Consider the following 15,356-nt stretch of genomic DNA (forward strand, 5'->3'; position numbering starts at 1 on the left):
ATAAGATTTGTTATGCATTGATAAAGCCATTTTATAAAGTTAAATTTAAATATTTAACTTTATTAATGCATAGACTATAGTTTGTGGGAAATATTTAAATTAAAAGAGTTCTCTTTATTTTTATAACACATTGGAGACATAAGGTACATAAAGGGAGTTATGTTTTATCCCACATTGAGAAAAAGAAGGATTGAGCTCTTGTGAGAACACTATAAAAGAAATGGAAGAGCTTTTTTTTTGTATGCTTGGATGAAGATTAATGTTATGTTGCTGGATATCTGATTATCGGGCTTGGAAGACGAAATCCCTCTTTGCTAGCATTCTCTTCACTGTTGGAAGACACAGTCAGGAGGATCAAGGGTGTTTTCACTTTAGGAAATACACTGGGTTTCATTTGGGGCGTTTGCATAAAAAAATTACAAGGGTTTGAGGTGTAGATCTGAAGTTAGTTATTGCTATAGTGCCGCATGAATAGTATTTTGCTACAGTCGGCATGAACAATATTTTGCTACAGTATAGCGTGAACAGTGTTGGTATCAAGTTTACTTATTTTTTCGGCTGATTAGAAGTTTGGAGGGCTGGCCGACTACATCTGCAAAATACTACGGCAACTAATTCAAGGTTTATTCTGTCAAATTTTGATATTTTGCATAATAATTGTTGAATACAAGTCTGAATAGTTGTTGCAGCCTTTAAGGCAGCTATAAGTGCACATCTACATTTAAAAATCACCCTTTATTAGCAGATTGAAAGAGTTTCCAGATTTTTTTTAAATGTGTGCCAAGTGTTTGTGAAAATGTTATGATGTGTATTATGCATTTTAATGTCACTTCATAGTTGTTCGTAAATCTACTCATTGGAAAGCAATTTATTGAGGAAATCAGCTTTATGAGTTTGCATACAAAGTGTTTGACAATATTCCTTAAGTTAAATTTCTGCAAGTCAAAGTTCAAATCAGGGGAGGATATTACAGTGGTATCAGAGCTATAAGTCCTGCCATCCTGTGGAGGTCTTATAGGAAATTTGGAACTGGCGGATAGTGTTTGATGAAATGTCAAAACACTAAAATCAGAGCATTTATGTTTGAGCATGCGACAGGGGCCTTATAATTTCCGCAATACCAGAGCAAGACAAAGTAGGAGTTCAGACCTGCAAAGCAAACTGTCTAGTTCATCCGTACAGGGGGGTATAGAATCCAGTCATACAGACACAATGGAGGTATTCTTTGATCAAGATAGCAATATGGGTGACCGAGATGATAGGAATACAAGATTAGGTGGAGGTGGGAATGCCGATCCAGAGCCTGGAGAGGAAAGATTCTTACAGTTATTAGAGGCCTTGGTACAGGGTCACCGAGTAGCAGAACAAAGGGCACAGGAACAGAATCAAAGATTGGATCTTATGATGCAGATGATGGCTCGTCAAATGGGGTTGAATGCTAACATGGGTGGAGGAAACAATCAGAATGGAAATGATCAGGATGGGACACATAATGGAGATGAACAAGTTGGGAACAATTTCGGTCATGCACCCCAGCGAGCTAGGATAGTGAGTTCAAGGCCCATGATTCCTACATTTCCTCTTAGAGCTCCAGAGCAGCTCGTACCAGAGCCCCAGATTACTGATATACATGACCAGTTGAGGAGAGATTGGGAAGCCAGAGAGCCAGATTTTACTGCTGCAATTACCTTTAAGGAGTATATGGATGTGCGGATGAAACATATGCCACGTGGACATGACAGGAACCAGAGCTATGAGCTACGGAAGAAAGTAGGGAGACTTGAGTTACCATATTATGATGGCTCAGGAAAGTCTACAGCAAGAGCTTGGGTTCAAAATCTTGACACATACTTTCAATTGAACCCTATGTCCGAGGAAGAAGCTATTAAGTATGCAAAAATTCATCTGGATGGGTTAGCACACGAGTGGTGGCATGATGGTATGGTCACTATGGGACATGCACACACTACCTCATATGTGGAGTTTACAGAGAGGCTGATTGAACGTTTTGATAGGAAGGATCCAGAACTCCATTTCAAGGAGTTAGCTCAGCTTAAACAGTGAGGATCATTGGAAACATACATTTCAGAGTTTCAGAAACTTGCAGTGTTAGTAACAGATGTATCTGAACAAAAGATACTAGTTCTATTTATGGATGGGTTAGCTGATCCGTTGAGAGGGTGGGTTAAAGCTCTCAACCCTCCCACTTTGCAGGAAGCCATTAAGAAAGCTCGTGACATGGATTCCTCTTCATCTTCAAAAAATAAATTCCAGGCAAAGAGTTTCCCTTCAAGGAAAGATAAGGACAGGAAACCTTTTCATAAAGAGGTTCAGCCAACTAAGGAGGAAAGTAAGAGGTTGGACAATGAGACACTTAATGATCTCAGGAAGAAGAAGGCTTTTTTTCATTGCAGGGAGCCTTGGGATTTGTCACATAAGTGTCCATTGAAAGCAAAAGCTAAGCAGATGGAGTACTTTTCAGCCGAAGAGTCAGTAGATGGAGATTCAGAGCAGTCATCCGAATCAGATGGAGATGATGATAGTTCTTCACAGGAGGAAGCATGCGGTGATAACACAATAGCTCAGTTGTCAAGTATACAGGAGGCCGTCACTTTCAGAGTTAGGAAAACTTTGGATGGACAGAGAATTGTGGCACTCATTGATACAGGGGCGACAAATAACTTCATTGATGAGAAGTTTGTGACACGCAGAGTGCTACATATAGAGGAGCATAGGGGATTTAAGGTGATGGTTGCCGATGGCTTCAAAATTGAATGTACCAAGAAAATCTCCAACTTGCAGCTTCATTTGGGAGATTATGACATGACAGGAGATTTCTTTGTGGTCAACATTGGTGATGAGGATATGGTGCTTGGGATGAACTAGATGAAGTCTCTGGTAGAGTTTACATTTAACCTTGAGAAAATGGAAATGAGGTTTGAGGAAAATGGTAAGAAGATAGTGCTCAGAGGTTTGTCAGATGGGAGACTTCGAGTGGTGTCACTCAAGTGGATGCAAAGTTTCTTTAGACATGATCAGGTGCGGTGGGCAGCAGAGTTTAGAGTAATGCCTGAGATGACAGAGCAACATAAACTAGAGTATCCACCTGATGTACAAAAAATAATAACCAAACATACTAAGGTGTTTGGCGAGATACCTCCAGGGAGACCCCCGGATAGGGGAATCGAGCATGTTATTGAATTAGAGGAGGGGGCTAAGACAGTTATCATCACACCTTACCGCCATCCAAAGAGATATAAGGATGAAATAGAAAAGGCAATTAAGGAGTTGATTGACATGGGGCACATATGGCCAAGCAAAAGTCCTTTCGCTTCTTCAGTAGTATTGGTGAAGAAGAAGGATGGTACAATGAGGATGTGCATTGATTATAGGGAGCTAAACAAGAAGACAATCAAGAACCGATACCCTATCCCACGCATCGATGAGCTTATTGATGAATTGCATGGTACATGCTACTTCTCCAAGATTGATTTGAGATCCGGCTACCATCAGATACGGGTTAGAGAGGTGGATGTGGAGAAGACAACTTTTAGATGCCACTATGGACATTTTGAGTTCTTAGTCATGCCCTTTGGGTTGACAAACGCCCCTGCCACTTTCCAGTCCTGTATGAATAGAGTGTTCAGAGATCAGTTGAGGAAGTTTGTGTTGATATTTTTTGATGATATACTGATATACAGCCGTACTTGGGAGGAACATTTGAAGCATATTGATACAGTGCTCAGTATTCTAGAGAGGGAGTCATTATATGCCAAGATGAGTAAATGTGAGTTTGGAATGACAGAGTTGCTCTATCTAGGGCATATTATTAGTGCAAGAAGTGTTCGGGTTGACCCAAACAAGATCAGGGCCATTCTGGATTGGCCACCACCAAGGAACACTTCACAACTCAAGGGATTTCTTTGGCTTTGTGGGTTCTACCACAGATTTGTGAAGGGATTTTCACAGATAGCAGCACCACTTACAGATTTGACACGGAAAGATAGTTTCAAGTGGTCAGATTGGGCTCAGGATTGTTTTGACAGGTTTAAGGAGCTGATGAGTACATGTCTGTTTTAGCCATTCCAGATTTCACCAGGCCTTTTGAGCTGCAGTGTGATGCCTCGGGAGAGGGCATAGGAGCTGTTCTCATGCAAGAAAAACATCCCATCGCATATGAGAGTAGAAAATTACGAGGTGTGGAGAGAACCTACAACATCTACAACAAAGAGATGCTAGCAATCATGCACGCGCTAGCTAAGTTCAGGCAGTACTTAGTGGGAAGCTGATTCACAGTAAAAACAGATCATAATAGCTTGAAACATTTCCTTGGACAGAAGGACCTTAATGACAGGCAACAGAAATGGGTGAGTAAATTACAGATCTATGATTTCGACATAGCCTATGTCAAAGGGAAGAAAAATATTGTTGCAGATGCTTTATCTAGAAGGCCTCATTTGCTTGCTGTTGGGATAGTCATGGATGATTGGAGAGAGATGATCTTGGCAGAATATGCTAAGGATAGTTGGGCATCTAGCATTATTGAGGGAGCTATTCAAGATAGTCGATACATTATCGTTAATGATCTGATCATCTACAAGGAAAGGATTTATTTAGTACCCGGGTCTGCTATGAAGCAGAAGATTTTGAGGGCATTTTATGATTCACCAATGGCAGGACATCCCGAATTCTTTAAGACATATCGGCAGGTGAGAGAGCACTTCACTTGGAAAGGACTCAAATCAGAGGTGCTTCAGTTTGTTAGGGAATGCCCTGTGTGTCAGCAGAACAAATAGGAACATTCTTTTCCGGGTGGTTTACTACAGCCCCTACCCATACCAGAGAAGAAGTGGGATAGCATTTCCATGGATTTTATCACAGGCCTCCCCAAGGCATAGGGTCGGGATTGTATCTTTGTTGTGGTAGATAGATTGACGAAATTTGCACATTTCTTTGCAATTTCGTCTACATATTTAGCAGCACAAACTGCAGAACTATTTTTTCGAGAGATATTCAGACTACATGGGATACCATGGAGCATAGTCAGTGACAAAGACAACAGATTTATGAGCCACTTTTGGCAGGAGTTGTTCAGGTTATGTGGAACAGAGCTCACTTCGAGTACCAGCTACCACCCCCAAACTGATGGGCAGACAGAGATAGTGAACAAATGGGTTGAGGGGTACCTTCGAAACTACATTGTAGGAGAGTAGAAAGCTTGGGTGAAGTGGCTACATCTAGGGGAGTACTGCTATAACACCTCTTTCCATATGTCTATTCAAATGTCCCCTTTTATGGCACTGTACGGGTATGATGCTCCTAATTTTTTAGATTTGTTATTTGGGGACAGCAGGGTGCCTAAGGCCAAAGATACTTTGCAGAAGTGTCAGGACATTATGTGATCCTTGAAGGAAAATTTGCAAAAGGCACAAAATCAGCAGAAGCAATATGCTGATTAGCACAGGGTTGAGAGGTCTTTTGAGGTGGGAGATATGGTGTACTTCATGTTTCAGCCGTATAGACAGTCCTCTCTCAAGAAGAGTGGAGCAAAGAAATTGAAACCACGCTACTATGGACCGTTCAAAGTAATCAGGAGAGTGGGCGAAGTAGCTTATGAGTTGGAGTTGCCTGCAGACAATAAAGTGCATAATGTGTTCCATGTGTCACACCTTAAGAAGGCATTGGGTCACAATGTGGTGCCTTCAGTAGTATTGCCACCTCTTGATGATGAGGGAAAGCTTATCTTGGTTCCCGAGGCCATACTTGACTCCAGGGAGAGGGTGCTTCACAAGAGGACTATTAGGGAGTATCTAGTGAAGTGGAGGAACTTACCTGTCGAGGATGCTACTTGAGAAAATGAGTAGATATTGCAGCATCCAGAGCTGAAATTGCTTGAGGACAAGCAATTTTGGGAAGGGCGGACTGTAATGTCCCCTTTCTAGCATTCATAGCATGATGTTGTCGTTAGCCTATTTTTCCACAGTCCCGTAGGCTAACTAAGACATTAAAGGGGCTTAGAGGCCATTTGGCCTAGACAATTTCAGTTGCAGGTCTTTCTGAGGGGTTCTGAGGCAACTTTGGGCATACTTACTATTTATAGTAAGTCATCTTGGACATGGCCGGACATTCAGTCACAGTGGTATGTCGATGGTAATTGTTTAAAATCGACAGGAAGACTTATTTATCATTGATAAGATTTGTTATGCATTGATAAAGCCATTTTATAAAGTTAAATTTAAATATTTAACTTTATTAATGCATAGACTATAGTTTGTGGGAAATATTTAAATTAAAAGAGTTCCCTTTATTTTTATAATACATTGGAGACATAAGGTACATAAAGGGAGTTATGTTTTATCCCACATTGAGAAAACGAAGGATTGAGCTCTTGTGAGAACACTATAAAAGAAATGGAAGAGTTTTTTTTTTTGTATGCTTGGATGAAGATTAATGTTATGTTGCTGGATATCTGATTATCGGGCTTGGAGGACGGAATCCCTCTTTGTTAGCATTCTCTTCGCTGTTGGAAGACACAATGAGGAGGATCAAGGGTGTTTTCACTTCAGGAAACACACTGGGTTTCATTTGGGGCGTTTGCATAAAGAAATTTACAAGGGTTTGAGGTGCAGATCTGAAGTTAGTTATTGCTATAGTGCCGCATGAACAGTATTTTGCTACAATCGGCATGAACAGTATTTTGCTACAGTACGACGTGAACAGTGTTGGTATCAAGTTTACCTATTTTTCCGGCTGATTAGAAGTTTGGAGGGCTGGCCGACTACATCTGCAAAATACTACGGCAACTAATTCCAGGTTTCTTCTGTCAAATTTTGATATTTTGCATAATAATTGTTGAATACAAGTCTGAATAGTTGTTGCAGCGTTTAAGGCAGCTGTAAGTGCACATCTACATTTAAAAATCACCCTTTATTAGCAGATTGAAAGAGTTTCCAGATTTTTTTGAATGTGTGCCAAGTGTTTGTGAAAATGTTATGATGTGTATTATGCATTTTAATGTCACTTCATAGTTGTTCGTAAATCTACTCATTAAAAAGCAATTTATTGAGGAAATCAGCTTTATGAGTTTGCATACAAAGTGTTTGACAATATTCCTTAAGTTAAGTTTCTGCAAGTCAAAGTTCAAATCAGAGGAGGATATTACATATCCTTTCTACTGGTACACTGATCACCTACGGTCATTCTCTCTATTCATGTGAAGGTCGAGGCTGGGTCAATGGACAATCCTCAGATAGATGGTTCATTTGCACATGAAGACTGTCGCATGTGGTTTCTTATGGGCATCAGAGAAACAATTGAACCTCTTATCCTTCCCTCCCGAAGCCTTTTCCTTCCACTGCAGTCATATGCAAGCGAGAGACAACAGCACGATAGACCTTCCTTTTCCTAATGAAAAATAGAATTAATAGAGATCCAAATATTATTCGGATCGAAGTGATTGCTTAATACCTTCAAGAAATATCCATTTTCAAACTCGCCGATTCTACATCTGCCATAGCCTGTTTCACCATATTTCTCAGCTAAGAATAACTTCCCTTGGTCTTTCATATCCAACTTAGTCCTTCGCACTTTGAATAATGCAGCTCAATTTGTGTCGAATCCCAATATGTGCAATGTGATACAGATCAAGCAAGATTGGATTGAAAAAATGCATGGGATTTCCATAGAGACAGTCTATATAGGGGATCTTTCTCAGTACAGTGCTTGCAGTACATGCCATTCGAATGGAGATGAAGTCCCGGTGAATCTAACAGCTGGAATCAAAACCAAATAAAAAATGTTACTATTTCGTATGTCTGTATTGCCACAAGACTGGTGAATGAATTTGGGTCCATGAGTTTACAGAACGATTTTTGCATTCTCCTTGTGCTACTTCTCAGTAAAAAGATCTCATCTCGTTGAAGGATTTGGGTGTTGAGCTACGCAGGGGAGTTATACGTAATGATGGTAATGGTAAGGGGTCCATAAAATGAGCTGGCAGATAACCTTTGTCTAGCGTGCAATATCCAGTCTCTGAACACGTGTACATGTACCGCTATAGTGGTAATGCGAGTCCTTGAGGATTTTGTGTGTTCCCATTTAATTGATTGCTGACGACAATGGTTTGGACATGTTTAATGGTTGAGATTGATTTGATGGTCCAACCCTCTTCCTGACTTTCCACCGTTGATACTATCAAGGTACTCATCTCATATAGGGAACGCCTTCGGTGTAATGATTGATTGATTTTTTTATTAACTTTATAAAATAAGATATAAAATAAGAGCTCTCTTGGAGCACGAGTTCCTAGCTATTGTGAGAAGGATGTGGAAATATTATAGGTAAAGATATAAAATATTAATTAAAGATATAATATGTGAATATACAATATTAATATTAGCTCTAAATATTTTATATATTTATTTCATAATTTTTAAAAATAAATTAACATTTATGTATTATGAGGTTAATTCTTATAAAATAATAAATATATTAAATTGTAATATTGCTATAAAGATTTATAGATGTAAATTTCTTTAAAATTTATTAATATTAATTTTGATTTGTACTAGATAATTGTTTTAATATTATGCCAATATAAAAAATATCACATCAATACAAAAATATAGTTGTTCTAAATGTAAAAATATTTACATTAACATATTTATGATTGTTGGTGTCAATAATTATTCATTATTTATAGTCAATAGTGGCATGTTGTGATGGTTAAGTTGCGTTGTTATCCTTGCCATCAAGGTTCAAATCTTATGGGAATGAGGTCCCTCGTTTGTGGCCTCACTGGTTCATAGCTCCAGGTCAAAGCGTTTACCCTTTTTAAAAAAAATTAAAATTATTCATTATTTATATTTGCTTAAGTTTACTTAGGTTAATGCATTTTTTTTATTTATCTATTAACCAACTAAGAGTATGCGTACTTTTGTGAGTTGTCATATTGACAACATAGGAGTCCACACCTCTTTTATGCACATGGTGTCTACAACATAGGAGTTAGCACACTAATTAAGCACATGATGTCTACAACCTTCTCATTCTTATCCACTGATCTAGAATGTTGGATAAGGTGTGTGCTTAGTTGTCAATACTTATCTTATCTCCTAGTTCCTTCTAGAGATATTCTAGGTGCTTCCTAAGAAGCCTTTATATACAGGCACTCCTAGTGTGTACATTCATCACATACATCATATATTGAATAAGACAATGTATTAAGACATACTCTAATTAATTGATCATATCCATTTTTGGTCTACAGTTGTGCTTGTGTTTGAGTTCTTAGTTCCTGGATGAATTTTTTCCTTAGGCAAATTCTTACAATGACAATTAAATAAAATAGAAAAATATTATTTTAATATTTTAACATTAACATAATTATAAATTTACATATTTTTAGCTTCAAATTTTCACATAACTTCAAATAACCCATGAATATTAAATTTTAATGGATATATAATGATCCTACTTGTACAAAATAAATATCAATGTCACCTACTTTTATTGTTAAAAAAGTTGCTACAAACTCCATACATTTTGGCCACGAACAATGTAGTCATGAGAATGCTCACTTAAATGGTAAACTTAAAGAGCAAGAAATTCAAATATAATATGATGTTTGAAGTTGCATGTCTTTACTCCGACTCCTAACAACTATTAAATGCATTTAATGTTGTCTATTCAGTTTTTCCTTATTTTTTGAACTGGAAAATTAATATAAACTCCAAGAAAATTGGAATAGGTCAATTGGAAAAAAGAAATTTATCAACATAAATTAATTTAAAAATAAAAGCAAACAAAAGCTTTACCAAACTTTAGAATTTGATTTTTCTGGAAGTTGCACAAATTAATAGTGTTTATCCTTTCAACCCAAAGACCACTCATGTTATGTTATTGTCATTTTATGCGATCACCACGAGTGATTTTGCTTTGTTCCTCTGAACATCCATTTTACTCTGTTCCTCTGCACACACGTTTTACTTTGTTCCAATAGTTCTTAGAGTGCTTGGATTTTGCTTGGAATTACTTCTTTTTTTGCTGGAAATCAAATTCTAAATCAATCTTTTTTCCCCCTAATATACTTTATTTATGATTAGATTTTATCTCAGAATCACTATGGATAACTTAAAATTTTCATTTTTTGATGCATAATCTACCTTTTTCTGGGATAATTTATTGGCAATTTAGATTACCTCTCTTACTTTTTATGACCAAATTCCTAGTCTAGAAACTATAAAGCTTTATTATCATACAATAGTGTTCTATAAATCCATGTTAACTCTTTTAGATATGGCTTCTCATTATGGTCCTAGTTATCAAATTCTTGTAAAATATGAATTTAATAGAAATGGATGTGGAAATTTTTAACAAGTGATTCAAGTTCCATTGGGAAATGATGGATATTAATGTACTCAAGGACTAAGGTTTAAAACTTAGAAGTAATAAAAACAAATTACTTTGAATGGAAATCACATTTTTGCTAGACCTTTGTGACTTGTGAATCTCCATTTGATTGACTACCATAAAAAATAATCTTTTTAATCACTTTAGTATAGATGATGCTTTAGTTGATTTCTTGGGTATATATGATGATCTTCCCTTCTTTCACCATACGATAAAACCATATTGCTTCAACATTGAATCATATTTTTGGAATGAGTTTGATCTTGATAATCATTCCAATTCTTCTTTGTGCGAGGATGTATCCTCATAGTGTAATCTTTTGATTACAAATATTATTGATGTATAAATAGATTCTAATAACCCTAATAAAATCATCAAGATTGGTATATGTTTAGACTAGGAAGAACACACCTAACTCACTAATCTTCTTCTCAAGTTTCCTAATATCTTTGTTTAAAATTATACAAAAACATTAGGTATTGATCCTAAGATTGTCACTCATAACACTATGTTGGCTCCTAATGCTAAACTTGTTACAAAATGAATCCTAACATTACTCTCTTGGTTACAGTTTAAATACAAAAGTTTCTCGATGTTAGTTTTACTTGACCTATAGATTATCCTCCTTGAATTTCAAACATTGTGGTTGTTTCTAAGGGTAAGAATATGATTTAGATGTGTATTGATTTTGTGATCTAAATAAATCTTCCTTGAAGAATAATTTTCTTCTTTCAAATATCAAAATGATAACAAATTCAATAGTAGGTCATGCTTTATTATCATTTATAGATGGTTTTTCTATATGCCATCAAAGTTTTATTTCCCCTAATGATTAATATAAGAATACTTTCATTATACCGTAGGGAACCTTTAGTTGGGTATTCATGCCTTTTGGATTTAAGAATGCAGGTGCCACATATCAATACACTATGTCACCAATTTTTCTGTTGATATGTTACCAATTTTTCATGATTACATTAATAAAATTTGCAAATACTATGTTGATGTTATTATTTCTAAATCTATTTAGTGTCATGATCATGTTCCCATACTTAGAAAGATTTTAGAATGAATATGACATTGTAATATGCACTTGAATCCTAGAAAATGTTCTTTTGGTGTTAATAGTGGACAACTCCTTGGGTTTGTCATTTCCAATTGTGGTAGTTGGATGGATATTGAGAAAATTGACACCACTCAATCTTATTAGATTTCCACAATCCATTAGAATATAGTTTTTTCTTTTGGATTTGATTGTGTCAGTTTTTTTAGCATCAACATTTCAGATCACACTCTGTGATCCATCGTCAGGATGAGAGAATGCAAGAATGAAAAAGTGATCCAAAACGTTGATGCTAAAAAAACTGACACAATGAAATCTAGAAGCAAAAATTATATTGACACCACTGTTAAAATGTCACCTCCTTGAACTATTTTATAACTTTAAAATTTAAAAGGAAAAGTACAAGTTATTTATAGGGTTGTGTTAAATATTGTAGATCATATGATTCCCTTCACTTGCTTGTTAAGAATGGATATCACTTTCTCTTAGAATGATGAGTGTAAATAATTGTTTGAATAATTAAAAGAATATATTTATAATCCTTTAATCTTACTACCAACTCACCCTAATTGACCTTATTTCTACATTCTTCATCTTCTCAAAGTGTACTAAGTGCAATTTTAGATCAACTTTATAATAATGGTAAGGAATGATCGATATGTTACATTAGTCAAAATTTGGAAGATATAATACTCACTATACTATAATTGAAAGATAATGTCTAACTTTAGTTTTTAATTTTCAAAAACTTAGGCATTATCTCCTTAATGTAAAAGTCAATGTTATTATCAAGTTTAATCTTTCAAAATATCTCCTCTAAAATACATCTTTTAGGTCATCTTCGTAAATGGGTTATATTGTTAAGTTAGTTTCGTTTGAAGTTTGTTTCTTAGCAAATATCAAAGGGAAAGCTTTGACAGACCATTTGTTAAAATCTCCTTCATATTCATTGAAACTTCTAAACCTATCACTTTCCTTGACATTTTTTTGTTACCAATAAACTTTGATACTATGTGGTAATTATATTTTGATGGTTCAAGATGCTAATCTAGTTTTGGAGTTGTTGTGATCTTGATATCTCCATTAAGAAACCAATTTTTTAATCTTATAGACTCAAACTTTCTTGCACCAACAACTGTAGTAGAATATAAAGCCCTCATTATTGGATTGAAGAGATTTTAACCCTTAATATCAAGAACATCAAAGTCTTCGACAAGTCATAGTTAATTGTACAAAAACTTATGTGCACCTATCAAGCTAAAAATTACAACTTCCCTCAAAATATAATTGACATAAGGATCCTATGGCTGGTGGATCCTCTTTCATCTCTTTTAAATATGACATTAATAGTTATCAATTTACGATTGACACCCTTATTCTTCCTGCTATCTCTGATAATTCCTCTTTAGACATTTGTTGTTCAAATTTGCATATAGATGAATGGTATTATCACATTTTCACTACTTGAAAAATATTACACTCCCCAAGTCAGCAATAAGAAATACTTGAAATAGAGTTTAAGGTTGGCCTCTAGGTATATCATTCTAGTCGATGTTCTTTATAAATGTTCTTACAATGGCCTTTTACTTTGATGCTTGAGTAAAAGTGAGATTCCTGTCACTTTGCAAGAAACTCATGATTCATCTTGTGGTGGACATTTTGGGGGTAAAGTCATTAATTTATAAGCGTCTTCACAAGGGATATTATTGGCAATCTATGGAACAAGATTCTTTCTCTCTTTTTGTCCTCAATTTTAGCATCACAAAAATATTAGACATGCTCCTACACATGAACTTTGTTCTTGTGTAGCTTAATGGCCTTGCAACATATGGGGTTTAGATCTTATTAGAAAAATATCACCTCCCTTTTCTCGGGGGCATGCATATATTATAGAACCTACAAATTGTTTTACTAAGTCAATCAAAGCTATTCCTCTTCATTCTAATACAATTGATGCTATATGTGATTTCATTCTTCAACATAGTATTGCTTGATTTGGTATTCTTATACAATACTTTTTTATAATGGAATACCTTGTAAAAATAAGTAACAAAATTCTTGGAAAAATATTTGAATTCATCAATGATTCTCTACTTCTGATTATCTTCAATATAATGGTCAAGCAAAAGCTTCAAATAAGGTTATTGAGAAAATCATTCAAAAGGCTATTAATAAGCATGCTAAGAATTGGCATACGCATTTAACTTATTCTTTATGGGCGTATCAAACAAGTGTCCCCTTACAATTTAGTTTATGGTGTTGATGCTATTATGCCTTTAGAGTTAGAAAATTCCTCTTTGTGAGCTTTCTTTAATGAATTATTAATAATGACGCTCTTCAAGAACAATGCTTTCAACAACATGAATGGTTACATGAACAATGTATCAATGTTCTTTAATATATTAAAGCATATCATAAATATATTCAAAGAAAATATAACAATAAGGTGATTGAACATTTCTTTTATGTTGGAGATATGATTCTTTATAAAAATAAACATTATATTAATTCTCTACCTAACAAAAAAGGGAAGTCTAATCCTAATTAGCTCGGGCCTTACATTGTTACATAAGTCTACAACTCTAGTGCATATGGAATTGTGGATATGAATGGTGTTTCAGTTAAGGACCCTATAAATGTGATGCACTTGCATCACTATTGTGTATAATTTTTTCATTTTCTTCATGTTTTTTCTATTCTTCACATGTGCTTGTGTTTCTTTGTTGTTAGCATCATGCATTTTCTCATGTTTTGCTACATTCTTGATAGAAATCTAAATTAAATTTTGGTCTTGAATATTATGTGCAATATTTTAATTTATATAATTATGATATTTCCTAGGTGATACTTACACATGTTATTTTCAATTCATTTCATTTTTATTATTGTAATATTAAAAAATATATAGAGACATTGCAAAATATAATAAACATGGAAGTATCATCATTGTACATATCAAAATTCAAGTACATCAAAGGCATTGTACAAAACATTTCCTATATATAAACATGTATCATCAAATCCTATCAATGCTACTCCATGGGATGATGACTTCCTAATCTCTTAGGATCATGATGCGAGATGGCTAGCCTATGCATTGTTATGGAAAATGAGTAGCTCCTCGATGAACTCCTATGAGATTAACTCTCTAGTTTTTCTCATAGCCTTATGTTCTTGAACTCTAACTCCAAAAATCATGTCTCCAATCACTCCTTGATCTCTCTCCTTGGCTCTAGCTATAAGGCAATAGAAGAAAATATATGTCGATCGATACTTATATGTTGATACTCATAAGGCAATAGAAGAAAATATGTCCCTCATATCTATCTCACGAGATGGATGACACTCTTGATGCTATGGTAATGTCCCTACACACATCATTCATAAAGCATCTTTATCCCTCATTATCCACTGCATTATCCATATTCACATATTTAACATCATGTGCACTCAAATCATCTCAACATTGATCTATTTTCTACCTTATTTATACTTAGATCTCTCTCTTGATGTCTAAGATCAATGGAACAAGAAAACATTAACTCATTTCCTTATGATGGTGCTAGGGGCACAAGATGGCTAGTCTCTTCATGCTCTTGGTACCTCAGTGCTCCTAGTGGTGCCTCTAAGTGTCATCTCATTGGACTTGAGGGTGGTGTATCTATCAGAGGTCTTGATGACCATGACAGTAAGGTATTTTTCTCCTTCCACATAGGTGGATCCTCTCTCATTGGTTCATCCATGATAGATACCTCCTCCTCTCTAGGGTGCACATCCTCCTCCATAGCCTATGAAATTGATGGTGTATCATCTACATATATTGCATCATCACTAATGACTCCTCTATCATCTTTATATCCATACTCTCCTCCTCGAGGACTCC

General features: G+C 35.5%; 1 pseudogene; it reads right to left on the bottom strand.

Annotated features, from left to right (window-relative positions):
• Positions 1–7,258: 7,258 nt before the first annotated feature.
• The window catches only part of LOC149570934 (uncharacterized), a 28,588-nt pseudogene continuing 20,490 nt past the window's right edge, over positions 7,259–15,356 (bottom strand).

This window comes from Cupressus sempervirens, chromosome 2 (assembly GCF_028749045.1).
Source record: "Cupressus sempervirens isolate cs-2001-9-10 chromosome 2, ASM2874904v1, whole genome shotgun sequence".
NCBI lineage: Eukaryota > Viridiplantae > Streptophyta > Pinopsida > Cupressales > Cupressaceae > Cupressus > Cupressus sempervirens.